The sequence below is a fragment of the Mesoplodon densirostris genome, chromosome 10 (assembly GCF_025265405.1).
Source record: "Mesoplodon densirostris isolate mMesDen1 chromosome 10, mMesDen1 primary haplotype, whole genome shotgun sequence".
Lineage (NCBI taxonomy): Eukaryota > Metazoa > Chordata > Mammalia > Artiodactyla > Ziphiidae > Mesoplodon > Mesoplodon densirostris.
The window spans coordinates 91,582,159-91,595,135 of record NC_082670.1 but is presented as its reverse complement, the minus strand read 5'-3'; positions in this window follow the sequence as shown (position 1 = coordinate 91,595,135).

The window sequence follows — 12,977 nt, the reverse complement described above, 5'->3', positions numbered from 1 at the left end:
ATGCCTGGCACAGGGTGGGTACTCACTCCATCAACATCTGTAAAAGGAATGAATGAGTATGTCATAGAGTTAACATGGAGCACTTGTTGCAGAGCTGGGTACACGGTGAAGGCCTCATCACAAAAGTGGCATTATAATAAGATAGGCCACCATGCAGCCCCAGGCTTCGTGTGACCTTGGACCCTGGCCTTTGCAAATATCTACTCAGGCAGTGCTCAGGCTAACAGAGGCCTTCCCATGCACGGCTCCAGCGCTCAGCGGGCGCCCGTGTGACCCTCCTGCGCCATCACGTAGCCACCCTGAAGGTGCTGCCGCGTTAAAATGTGGAAATAGCTGTCATGTCTGGTGCTATCATCCAGCCCCAGCCATCAAGTGCTCCACATTGGTTTTTGCCGTTTTATACAGCACAACATACATTTGTTCACTTTTCAAACAGTAAACACCACCTGCAAAATGCCTTTAATATTTAATGTGACCGTGAATTGTTTTGAAAATAAATCCAGCCACGTGGAAAAGCGGCAGAAGGGACGGGAAACAAATCCAGGAACCTGTTCCACAGGGGGTGGGGTGGGGGCTTGCGGGGAGTGGGCAGCGCGGCCGTGGGGCTGAGACTCAGGTGGTGATTCTGAGAACCCGATTACCTGAGGACTTCAGTGCCCTGACATTTGAGCTCTGTCGGTGGATGGGTGATGCTCTTGCCCTCCAAGCCGTACTGATTTTGAACTCAAGACCGAGCTTACTTGGTTCTACAGAGGAGGTGGCAATAAGTGTCTGAGGTTCACCTTGACTGGGACCATCCCAGGCGAGAGGATATCAGCCACCACCCTGGTGGGCAAAAGTGTGATTGGCAATGAGCCCTTTTGCCCAAACCAGCTTTTAACCGTTCCCCAGCCCCACTGACCAGTATCATGGCGTGGGCGGGGGTAGGGGTGTAGGGTCTCCAGGTCTTTTTTGTCTTTTTTGTCTTACTTCCTCGTAAGTGAAATTAAGATGCTAATATCTACCTGGTTAGTTGCTGTAGATTTGAACGGGGGAGTGTATGTGAACCGGTGCCTGGTGTACAGAACAATGCAGGACCGTGGGTTTGCTGCTGTGGCCGACCCACTCCTCACAGCCCTCCCCCCTCCCCTCCAGCGGCACCGACCTCTCCGTACCTGGCGTCTTGCCTGCAGCCTCCCACCACCGGCCCTTTGCACCCGCTGTGTCCTCTGCTTGCCTCCACTTTCCTTCCTCTGTTTGCTTGGATAACGCCTGTTTCTCTCCCAGCTGTCAGCTCAATAGACTGACATGTTGATCTTTTGGGAAAACTGTAAGCTTTCTCCTCTGGTGTCACAGGTGTTAACTGAATCTCTGGGCTGGGGTGGGTGGGGGGAGTTCTCTGATTAGCCCACACCAGGTCATCTGCCCGCTTGTGACTGGGGTCTGAGAGCAAGCAGCAGCAGGCGTATCCCAGCCCATATGCTGGGGGCAGAGGGGCTTCACCCCCGGAGAAGGCAGCTGCTGTTCTTGGCAGACAGAACTATCCTGTCTATTACAATGAGACGTGTGTCCAGGGACAGTCACCCCAGAAGCCACGTGAGGACCGCCTGTGGCGGGTGGCCAGTTAGGCAGCTGTTACTTTGGTCAAGGCTAGAAGGATGAGGGCGGATGATTTGGGAGACATTTCAAAGAGCTGAGACAGAGACAGAAAGGAGGCGAATTCTGAGGCTTCCAACTTGGTTAAAAGAGTGTATGGTAGGGCTTCCCTGGTGGCGCAGTGGTTGAGAGTCCGCCTGCCAATGCAGGGGACACGGGTTCGTGCCCCGGTCCGGGAGGATCCCACATGCCGCGGAGCGGCTGGGCCCGTGAGCCGTGGCCGCTGAGCCTGCGCGTCCGGAGCCTGTGCTCCGCAACGGGAGAGGCCACAACAGTGAGAGGCCCGCGTACCACAAAAAAAAAAAAAAGAGTGTATGGTAGTATCTGGAAGGTTGAATGACAACATTCATGTGTTAACCAGGGACATCATATCATGTCACCCAGAGAAGTGAGTGATTGTGTAGGGGTCTGAGACAACAGCTCAGAGAGGGAGACTGCTTTGGGGGTAAAAAAAAAAAAAGCCCCAAGTCCCTCAACTTGTACCTTTTAAGTAGGTACATAAATTTAATGCTGGTACAAATTATACTAATTAGCAAAGGGGTATTAACACCATCTGACTCATTGCTTGGCTTTTCCGGCCAAATTCGAAGCTAGTGTTCATTACGTGTCCCTGCTGTCTTGATCATCCTGAGAAGAGTGGGGCCCCATGTAAGTACCACTGAATATCTGTCCCTCTGGTTGTTGACTCTCCCATTGACCACATTCGTCTACATGGGAAGGTTGAGTACCTAATGGAGCATTTTCAAAATAACCACTGAGTTCTCTGAATGGCATGAGAATCCAAATGGACTTATTTGCAGGAAAATGTTCTCTGCTCTTCTTGTCAGTGTGCTATTAGGATCCCAGAATAGCACGCCCAGAAGACTTAGTGGTTTTTCCGTCCCAAACATGATCTGCTCATCTCAGTAAATGGCACCACCATCCACCAAGATCCTCAAGCTAAAAGCCTAGAACTTGAATGACATCTTTCCTTCCCCCACCCCCAGGGCCAATAAATCCTGCCGGCTCTACCTCTAAAATAGATCCTGGTCTCTCCCTATCCAAAATGTCTCCCTGTCTCCCCTCTAGTCCAGGGGTTGGCAAACTTTTCCTGTAATGGGCCAGATAGTAAATATTTTCAGCCTTGTGGTCTATAGTGTCCTGTTACAATGTTTCAAGTTGCCTTGGGCACAAAAGTTGCTATAGACAATACGTAAACATGAGTATGTCTGTATTCCAATAAAACTACTAACAAAATCAGGGCTTCCCTCATGGCGCAGTGGTTGAGAGTCCACCTGCCGATGCAGGGGACGTGGGTTCGTGCCCCGGTCCGGGAAGATTCCACATGCCGCGCAGCGGCTAGGCCCATGAGCCATGGCCATTAAGCCTGCGCGTCCGGAGCCTGTGCTCCTCAACGGGAGAGGCCACAACAGTGAGAGGCCCGCGTACCACCAAAAGAAAAAAAAAAAACTACTAACAAAATCAGCAGCCCACAGGCATAGTTTGTTGACCCCTATTCAAATCTCAGCCCCTACTATGTCTTGTCTGGACCAATGCAAAGCCTCCAAACTGGCCTCTCTGCTTCCACTCTGGCCACCTCGACCACGCACGATCCACCCGGCGGCCAAAGTGATTTTTTTTTTTTGCGGTACGCAGGCCTGTCAATGCTGTGGCCTCTCCCGTTGCGGAGCACAGGCTCCAGACGCGCAGGCTCAGCGGCCATGGCTCACGGGCCGAGCCGCTCTGCGACATGCGGGATCTTCCCGGACCGGGGCAAGAACCCGTGTCCCCTGCATCGGCAGGCGGACTCTCAACCACTGCGCCACCAGGGAAGCCCCCAAGGTGATCTTTAAAAAGGTACTCAGATGACGTCTCTTCCTGGTTTCAAATGGTCTGGTAGTTCTCCACTTCCCTACTCTCCCTTTGCCCTGCATGACCTGGCTCCCGCCTTCTCTCTGACCCTGCCTCCTGTCCCTCTCCTTGCCTGCAGTGTTCCACATCTCACTGGTTTCCTTTCTCCTCTGCTTCCTTCACTCTTTGGCTAGAACGTTCTTCCTCTAGTCTCCCGCGGCTGCTTCCTTTCCATCATTCAGCTCCTGACTCAGTGCCTCCTCCCCAAAGAGAATCCTTCTGACGTCTGTCTAATGCTGCTGGCCCCGTCCTCATCACCCCATTTGAAACTGTCTTATTTGTTGATTTGTTTACTGTTTGTCTTCCCAATCTGACGTGGATGCTCCATGAGAGCAGAGACCTCGTTTGTCTGTTCAGCACAAATATCAGCTCCAGGATGAGGGAATGAAGAGAGGCTACTGATCTGTATTTCCAGGCAATGCCTATTCTGATGTCTGTTCACCTCTGATTTTCCCAGCTTTTACCAAGCCCTTCTTATGCTGCCCAGAAAAGCCTTGCCCAATAGCTCCCTCCGTGCACGTGAGAAAGCCAGGAAAAAAAAAAGCTACTGGTCTGAGTCCTTGGGCTTGTCCAGGGAACCCTGTGCAAACTTATGTGTCATCCTAAGACCAAGTTGGGAGCAGGGCTGCTCTTCTACAGCTGGCCTCTACACGGTGACCTCTTTACCAACAGCCTGTGATGCTGTGCAGGGGCGGTAGGGACGCTTGATCCTCTGGAAGCTCTGATTCAGGAATCCTTTCTTCTGCTGCTGGTGCTTCTTGATGTATAATACAAATTTACTCAAGCTTCATGTCCTTGTTTCTCAAAATTTTCTCTCTTAGGGCCTCTCCTTCCCACCCCTTCCACCTACTCCCCTTTTCACTAGGATGCTGGGGCAAGAGACTGCTAGTTGCCACCAAATATCCCTTCTTCCTTGGTCATAGGGCCTCAGTTTTATTTGAGGTGGCATTGAAGCCAGCAAAAAGCCTACATTCGTCAGCCTCTCTTGCTGTTAGGGTTGACCATGTGACTGTGTCCTGGTTAATGACAGATAAACGGAAGCACTGATGGAACTTCTGGGAAGGGTGATGAAAGGGTGCTGACTCGCCTAGTGTCTTAGTCTGCTCCAGCTGCTGTAGCAAAATACCATAGGACTGGATGGCTTAAACCACAGAAATGTATATCCTTACAGTTCTAGAGGCTGGAAGTCCACGTACAAGGAGCCAGCCGATTCTGTGTTCTGGTGGCAACTCTTTTCCTGGCTGGCAGCCGGCCGCCTTCTCACTGTGTCTTCACATGTAGAGAAAGAGATCTCTCTCTCACTCTTGCTCTTGCTCTTTTCCTCTTCTTCTGAGGACAGCAATCCTCTCAGATTAGGACCCCAGCCTTATGGTCTCGTTTAACCTTAATTACCTCCTAAAAGCCTTATATCCAAATACAATGACACTGGAGAGGAACACATCAACGTATGAATTTGAGAGGACATAATTCAGTTGATTGCAACTAAGCATTACATCACTTGGTCCTTCCCTTCCTTCTACCTTCCTCAAAACTGGAATGCAGATATGATGGCTGGAGCTTCAGCAGCTACTTTGGACTATGTGGTAGACTTGAGAATAAGTGCCAGTGGCCTAGGAATAGGAGTGTAGAATGAGGGAAAGGACCAGGGTTGACTTTGTGGAGACACTCCATCATCACTGGAATAATGTTGGAATTTGCCTTATGTTAGAGCACTGGTTCCCAACTGCAGCCCATTAGAATAACCTGGGAAGCTTTGAAAAATACTGGTGCTTGGATGTCATCCCCAGAGCTGCTGATGTAATTGGTCTTTTAGGGTGCAGTCTAGGCATCATGATTTTTTTAAAGCTCCTCTGGTGATTCTGATGTGTTAAGGTTGAGAACACTGTGTTAAAGAATAAACACTTGGGCAAGAGAATAAACTATATTTTAAACTATGGTATTTTAATTTTGTTATATGAGACTAACACAACTCCGAACAATCAGAAGTCTAATTTTAGGAGATGAATCACTTCCATCTTCTAAGATTTTCAGAGCACGAACCACCCAGAGCTGGCAGGAGCCCTGCTCACATCCTACCATGTTCAAGAGCATATATGGGTACAGCTCAATTCAGGTTGAATGGTGACAGAGCTGTGAAATATTAACCAAAATTTTCCATCCCTTTGCCCACATGAATAAAACAATGTACAACTAAAAATAAATTTCTGGATTAAAATAAGCATTCAAATTAAAAGTAGTCAAATGTGGCACTTTTGTCAATACATGTTTTTTTTTCCTGAGAGTGAAGCCATTGCTAGTGATCCTTGGAGGCCAATGAACTCTTGCTTCTGTGCTCCAAATGCCTCTCCCTGTCCCCATCCCACGTGAGACAAGATCAAGGGTAAGAGCTCTGCCAGATGGTGAGAGAGCAGGTTTAAAATAAGCAGGTGCCTGGGTTCGAATCCCAGCTCTACCACTTAGAGGCGGAGTGCTCTTGGGCAGGTAGCTAACCTCTCTGGGCTTTACACGCACCCCTCTGAAAAATGGGGCTCAGGGTTGCACCCAGGACTGAGGTGAGGATTAAACAACGACGTATGAAAAAGCACTTGGCATTCTGCCTGACGTGTAGCAACTGCTCCGTAAGTGTCAGCTGTCACTCTTAGGCACTGGCCAGCTGCTACCAAGCTGCGTGTCCTTCCTGTTGAGTGCGGAGGCTCTGCCCCGCCTTTCTGGAAAACAGCAGTGCTGAAATAGGGCTGCTTTTATGAATAGGGAGCTAAATGAGCAAACACATGTCTGGAAATAAAGGTAATTCATCCCTGGGGAGATACCATCTCCCAGGTTCAGGGGTTAATGGGCTCAGAGGATTCATAACAAAGGTGCTCCAGACAAATTGGCTGAGCAGCTATTGTTGCCCAGACAGCCCTTCAGCTGTGTCTCATTTATTAGCATGGCTGCCCGAGAAACAAATGAAAAGGCGAGCCCCCTCCAAGACAACAGAAATCCAGCACAAGGGGCATAACGCCCTGGAAGTTGGAGCCAGCGACAGAGGCCGTGCTTCTAGCCGGCTGCCAGCACTGAACTCCGGAGGAGGCTGGGAGGAAGCCAGTCCTGACGACGAGCGCTCTCCTCGGTAAATAAGGGAGCTGCCAAGAGCCGAGCCCGTGGAAAAACACTTACAGATGAGAGGGAAACACATGGCAAGCATGACCCTCTGCAATCGTAAAATGCGTGGTGGAGGAAGATGGGAGGAAACAAATCATTCTCCTCGGGACTGTCCATCTGGAAGTGTGTGGCTGGGAGCATTATTACAAATAAATACATCCAGCCCAGCAACGTCTGGGAGTAATTGGATGTGTTCATCCTTCTGGAACCTGTGGAAAAGCTCCTCATACACACACGGGTCCCAAAAGCCGCACCAGACGCCCCCCTGCTGCCGGCCCGCTGGTTCTGCCTTTCCCTGCCTGTGGATTGGTTCGGCCCATTTTCTAGGGCAGGCCTGGAAGTGGCGAGGGCTTAAGATTCTAGAAGCTTTTGAGGGGGAGCTTGAGCCTGGGAGAGAAGACAGGAGTCCTTGCGGACCTGTGGGAAACGTCACCAGATGGAGTGCAGGGCCCTGTGGGTAATCAGCTTCTATAGGGCTTCTCAAAGTTGAGCCCTGGAGCCATTTTTATTCTAGAGTACTGGCGAATCACGTGGATTCCTGGGTCTTGGACTCCAGACCTCCAGGATTCAACGTTTGGAGAGTGAGTGTTGGAATCTTGCATTTTATTTTAATACAGCTTCGTGAGAGGTTCCTGTGCACGCCAAAGTGGTGCGTCCCAAGCTTGAACGTGCATCAGAATCACCCAGAGAGCTCGCTAAACACAGAGAACGGGGCCTCCCCTCAGCAGCCGCCCCTGATTCAGCAGGTCTGCGGTGGCAATTGCAGCCTTGTGTTTCTAACAAGTTCCCCAGGTGCCGCTGCGACTGCAGCGGGGACCACACTTTTTTTTTTTTTTTAATTTATTTTATTTTGGGCTGTGTTGGGTCTTCGTTTCTGTGCGAGGGCTTTCTCTAGTTGTGGCAAGCGGGGGCCACTCTTCATTGCGGTGCGCGGGCCTCTGCACTATCGCGGCCTCTCTTGTTGTGGAGCACAGGCTCCAGACACGCAGATTCAGTAGTTGTGGCTCACGGGCCTAGTTGCTCCGCGGCATGTGGAGATCATCTTCCCGGACCGGGTCTCAAACCAGTGTCCCCTGCATCGGCAGGCAGATTCTCAACCACTGCGCCACCAGGGAAGCCCAGGGGGACCACACTTTGAGTAGCACTGCATTAAAGATTGCAAACCACTGAGCTACAGGGTTTGCAGTGAGGCTGAGCAAAGTCCAGTTTGTCAACAAACATGTGTGGAGACCCAACTGAGTGCAGGGCCTCCTTGTCCTCTGGCATCATGGAGTCTGGGGGCCAGACCTTCACTCCTGCACCGCCAAAGGAGCCTGAAGATGCGACTCGAGTGAATAAAGGCTGCAGCAGGAGTTTGTGCTGGAACTTCCGTCACAGAAAGGCCTAGTCAGTGTTGTCAGCCGAGTGAGATTTTTAAAACACCCCACTGCCTGACAAGAGCACTAAACCAATTAATTTAGGCTCTCTGGAGTGGGACTCGGGCACCATCAGGGTTTTCAAAGCTCCCCTGGAAAGTCCAGCGTGCAGGCGAGGCAGGAAGCCACCTACAAATGTTATCAACCCTGAATACGAAATAGTAGAATCACCCAGGGAGTGGGGAAAGGACACCGCTGCTGGGCTCCACCCCTCCCTGGAGATTCTGACTTCCTGGTTTGGGATGGCGCCAGGGCATTGGCATTAAAACAAAAGCCTGCAGATTCCCCGTGCAGCCGGGGTGCAGACCTGCTGGCCAAGGCGATAGGGACCTGGGAGGGCTGATCTTGGGAGAGGTTAATGGGTGGGAGCAGCAGGGATGGGGCCAGATCCATTCAGGTCACCACAGTCGATGACAATGGTAAAGCAAGTCACAACAGCAGAAAATGGTTTCGTGAAGTGTGATCAAGACAAATTTCTTGCCCTTATACCAGAAACAACTGCAAACTCAGACTGTCTTTTTTGCTGGCCTGAGCAGGCATTTGCTGGGGGAGGAACTCTCTCTGCAGACTTCAGACCTCCCTCCTCACCCCCCGGGGATGCACAGAGAGGAGGGTGTCCCCGCCAGATGCCAAGCCCCAGGCACCTGGATTTCTACTGCTTTGCAGGGGCCAAGGAGGAAGGTCTGCTAGAATCACTACCTCCTCTGGGTAATTTTTTATTCAAACAAAGATTCCCTGGGTGCTATTTCAGCGTTCTAAACCCGGGAGTAGGACCCTGGAACCTGCATTTTTTAAGCAGACATTCTGGGTGATTCTCTTCTGCATTATAATCGGGGAACAACCTGTCTGAATGTTCTAGCTTCAAGGAAGGGGAAGTTCAGAGAGGTGGGGCAGAGGTGAGAAGGCATAGTTCTTTGCCATTTTTGGTTTACTTGAGGTCCCTTCTGGGCACAGGATCTCTCAGAGAAACCTTTGCCCCAAGATAAGAGCCTGACCTTTGAACAAAATTTCCATCTGGGTCCAATAAATGGAGCTCACTTTACCCAGGAGAGCCTGGGTGTCATACTCAGCTGCCTTTGTTTTGATGTGTTTTTAAGGCCTCTCTAATAGGACGGGCTAGATTGCTGGCCAAGAAATGGATTTCTTTTCTCTCTGGGGAATTCTAAATCTCCTCACTGGAGATTTAGGCTGGCCGTCCCAACAATGACGAATGTTTAATAGCCCAGCTTTGGCCACTGGTCCTGGCCTGCAGTGTCTGCTCGTGACAAATGTTTCCTTGTAATCTGCTCACACTGGGGTGTCCGAGGTTTTCACATTGGATGGAGGGTATGGAGAGGGAGGGGGAGAGAAAGAGAGAAAGGGAGAGAAAAAAAAGAGAGAAAGGGAGGGAGGGAGGAAGAAAGAAAGAACGATTTAAGTCCACTATACCTTTGCATTTGCAAATTAACTCTGTAGGATACAAAGGTCTGTGACCCCCAGCCATTTGTCATTTTGATGAGGCACAGATTTGAACAGTGCTTGTCTCTGGGCTGTTTACAGCAAGGGGGTGTCTCTTAGCTGGGGCAGGGCGGGAGATGACCACCAGCATCCTAGTTTTGTGGACCTCATGATACGGGAGAAGTTTCGTTTCCTGGTGTAAATGGCCATGTGGTTGGGGAGAGAATTTGGAAATGACCATCAACTTGTGGGAAGAGAATGGGACAGGGTGCTCAAGACTCTTTGGAAGGCATGTGACTCAGGGCAGAGCCAGGAATCGGTGTCATCATTTCCAGTGCTCACAATCCAGGATTCCTGGAGGTCTCAGAGGACAATAATCAAAGTTCTAATTTGAGAGCTTATTACATGCCAGGCAAAGTGCTAAGAGCTTAACACATCATCTCATGTCACCCTCACAGCAACCCTGGAAGTGCATAGTTGCAAGATCACCATTTGCTAGACGAGGCACAGAGAAGTTCTCCTGTTTCAACAAGGCCACACAGCTGGACAGTGACAGGGCTGGGATTTGAACTGACAGACTCGCTCCTTGACCAGACTTCTTGAGTCTGTCCAGCCCAGTCTTGGCAGTGAATCCTGCTGAGTCCATTTAGAGAGAATCCCCTGGCCCACCTTGATAGCTGATCACCCTTAATATCTGATCAAGTTCCAACTTCATTAAGTCCTCGACCTGCCTTTAGCAGGAATCCTGTGTGGTCTCTTTACCAAGTATCATTCCTGTACTTAATGTCTCCTCTTAATAACTTTCCACCCACAAACCCCTTCACTCTGTTCGTTGACTGTAAATCTGAGCTAGTGCTACGTGTATTCCACGTGAGCCCAATCTCTCTCCCCTATTGCTCTCCCGTTTTGCAATCGTCTTGAACAAACCCTTCCTTACCATTTTTAACAAGTGTCAGAATAACTTTCTCTTTAGCAGAAAATAGGCAGTTGTCCCCTGGTACCTGCATTCTGAATCTCTCCCCTTTCCCACCAGACCAGTGGTATTCACTATAAAACAGGTCACATCAATCACTAGAATTTGCTGGTAGCGCCATTAAAAAAGAAAAAACAGGTGAAATTAATTTAAAAAAATATTTTTCTTACCGAATATATCTGAAATATCATTGCAACAGGTAGCAGACACTAAAAAAGGATTAATGGGATACTGTATGTTCTCTTTTGTCTACTAAGTCTTCGAAGCCCAGTGTATATTTCACACATCAGGCACATCAAGCACATCTCAGTTTCAAGGAGTACATTCCAAAGGTTCAGTCACCACTGGTGGCAAGTGGCTACAGTACAGGGTAGTGCAGTGCTGGCCAGTGCCCTGGCAGGGCACTTCAGTTAGAAGATCTCTTCATGGAAGAGCCTGGGGCAGAGGGAGCGCCGAGAGGGGAGGAGAGAGGAGAATAAAGAGACGGGACCTGGCTGAGCAAAAGCACTGCAGACATCTCTGTGGGCAGAATCCAGGGGACCACATGTCAGGAATCTGCTGGCCTTGGGGGTGTGGGACTGTGGCTGGTGACTGTGCCTGGGATGGAGGTTAAAAAAAAAAAAAAAGGTGACCTGGATTAAAAGTGAGAACAGGGTGGGTGGTGAGCCAGCCGGGGGAACTGGCTCTGAGGCTGGGATAGAGCAGTCTTGGGTGGATGGGCAGGGCAGGCTGGTGATTGATGATGACAGCGGCTCTTTGGCTGTAATGTGCACTGGTAGCAACTGGGATCCTGTTCAAATGCAGATTCTGACTTGGTTGGTCTGGGATGAAGACCGAGTGTCTACATTTCTTTCTTTCTTTTTTTTTTAATTGAAGTATAGCTGGTTTACAATGTTGTGTTAGTTTCAGGTGTACAGCAAAGTGATTCAGTTATATATATTCTTTTTCAGATTCTTTTCCCTTATAGGTTATTACAACATAATGAGTATAGTTCCCTGTTCTATACAGTAGGTCCTTGTTGGTTATCTATTTTATATATAATAGTGTGTATCTGTTAATCCTAAACTCCTAATTTATATACCCCCCCCCTTCCCCTTTGATAACCGTAAGTTTGTTTTCTATGTCTGTCGGTCTATTTCTATTTTGTAAATAAGTTCATTTGCATCATTTTTTTAGATTCCACATATAAGTGATATTATATGGTACTTGTTTTTCTCTGTCTGGCTTACTTCACTTAGTATGATAATCTCTTGGTCCATCCATGTTGCTGCAAATGGCATTATTTCATTCTTTTTTATGGCTGAGTAATATTCCATTGTGTGTGTGTGTGTGTGTGTGTGTGTGTGTGTGTGTGTGTATACATACACCAAATCTTCTTTATCCATTCATCTGTCAATGGACATGTAGGTTGCTTTCATGTCTTGGCTATTGTAAATAGTGCTACAGTGAACATTGGGGTGCACGTATCATTTCGAATTAGAGTTTTGTCTGGATATGTGCCCAGGAGTGGGATCCCTGGATCATATGGTAACTCTACTTGTAGTTTTTTAAGGATCCTGCATACTATTCTTCGTAGTTGAGAGTATGCATTTCTAACCAATGCCAAGGTGTGGTGATGTTGCTGGTGTGTGGACCACACTGAGTAGCAAGGATCTAGGCTTTCAACTGCTGATAAGCGACAAGGAAGAGGGTGATGTTGAAACTTACCTAAGCCATGGAGAGCTGTTGGCTTCAGTTCCCTCTAAACTGTGGCAGCAATTGCAGCTCCCTCCTATCGAGGACATACTACATGTCAGGCACTGTGTTCTGTGCTTCATGTCAGGGGTCAGCAAACTATGGAGGCCTGGCCAAATCTGGCCACTTCCTGTTTCGGTGACTGAAGTATTATTGGAATCCAGCCACACCCATTTGTTTACGTATTGTTACAGCTGCCATCATGGTGCAGTGGCAGAGTTGAATAGTTGCAACAGAGACCAAATGGTGTGCAGAGCCTAAAATATTTACCCTCTGGCCCTTTACAGAAACATTTTGCCAATCCCTCACACATTATCTTATTTATTTCTCATCCCATTACCCAATGAGGTGAGTCCTGTTATTGTCCCCTTTTACAGATGAGCAAATAAAAGCCTAGAGGCATCGAACACTTGCCCAAGGCCTCACAGCTCATAAAAGGTGCAGAGCTGGTCCTCATACCCAGATGGACTTAGACCAAAGAGGCCAGTGTCCAGACTCTCTGCACTAGGCTAATCTCATGGAAATAGGAGAGGCTTCTAGAAAGTAAAAAGATCGAAGTGTGAGCAGAAGTCAGAGTGGGAACAGATCATTGCTTTGTGGGAAGGGCCAGACACATGTATTGCTTGAGCACGTACTATGTGCCAGCACAGTCTGGGGGCTTTCTGTTGTAGCTCTTGATCCGTCCCCCATCCCCTCTTGCCCACCTCTGTGTTCACCTGTGTCTCCCACCTGAAACTGGCATCTCTCTG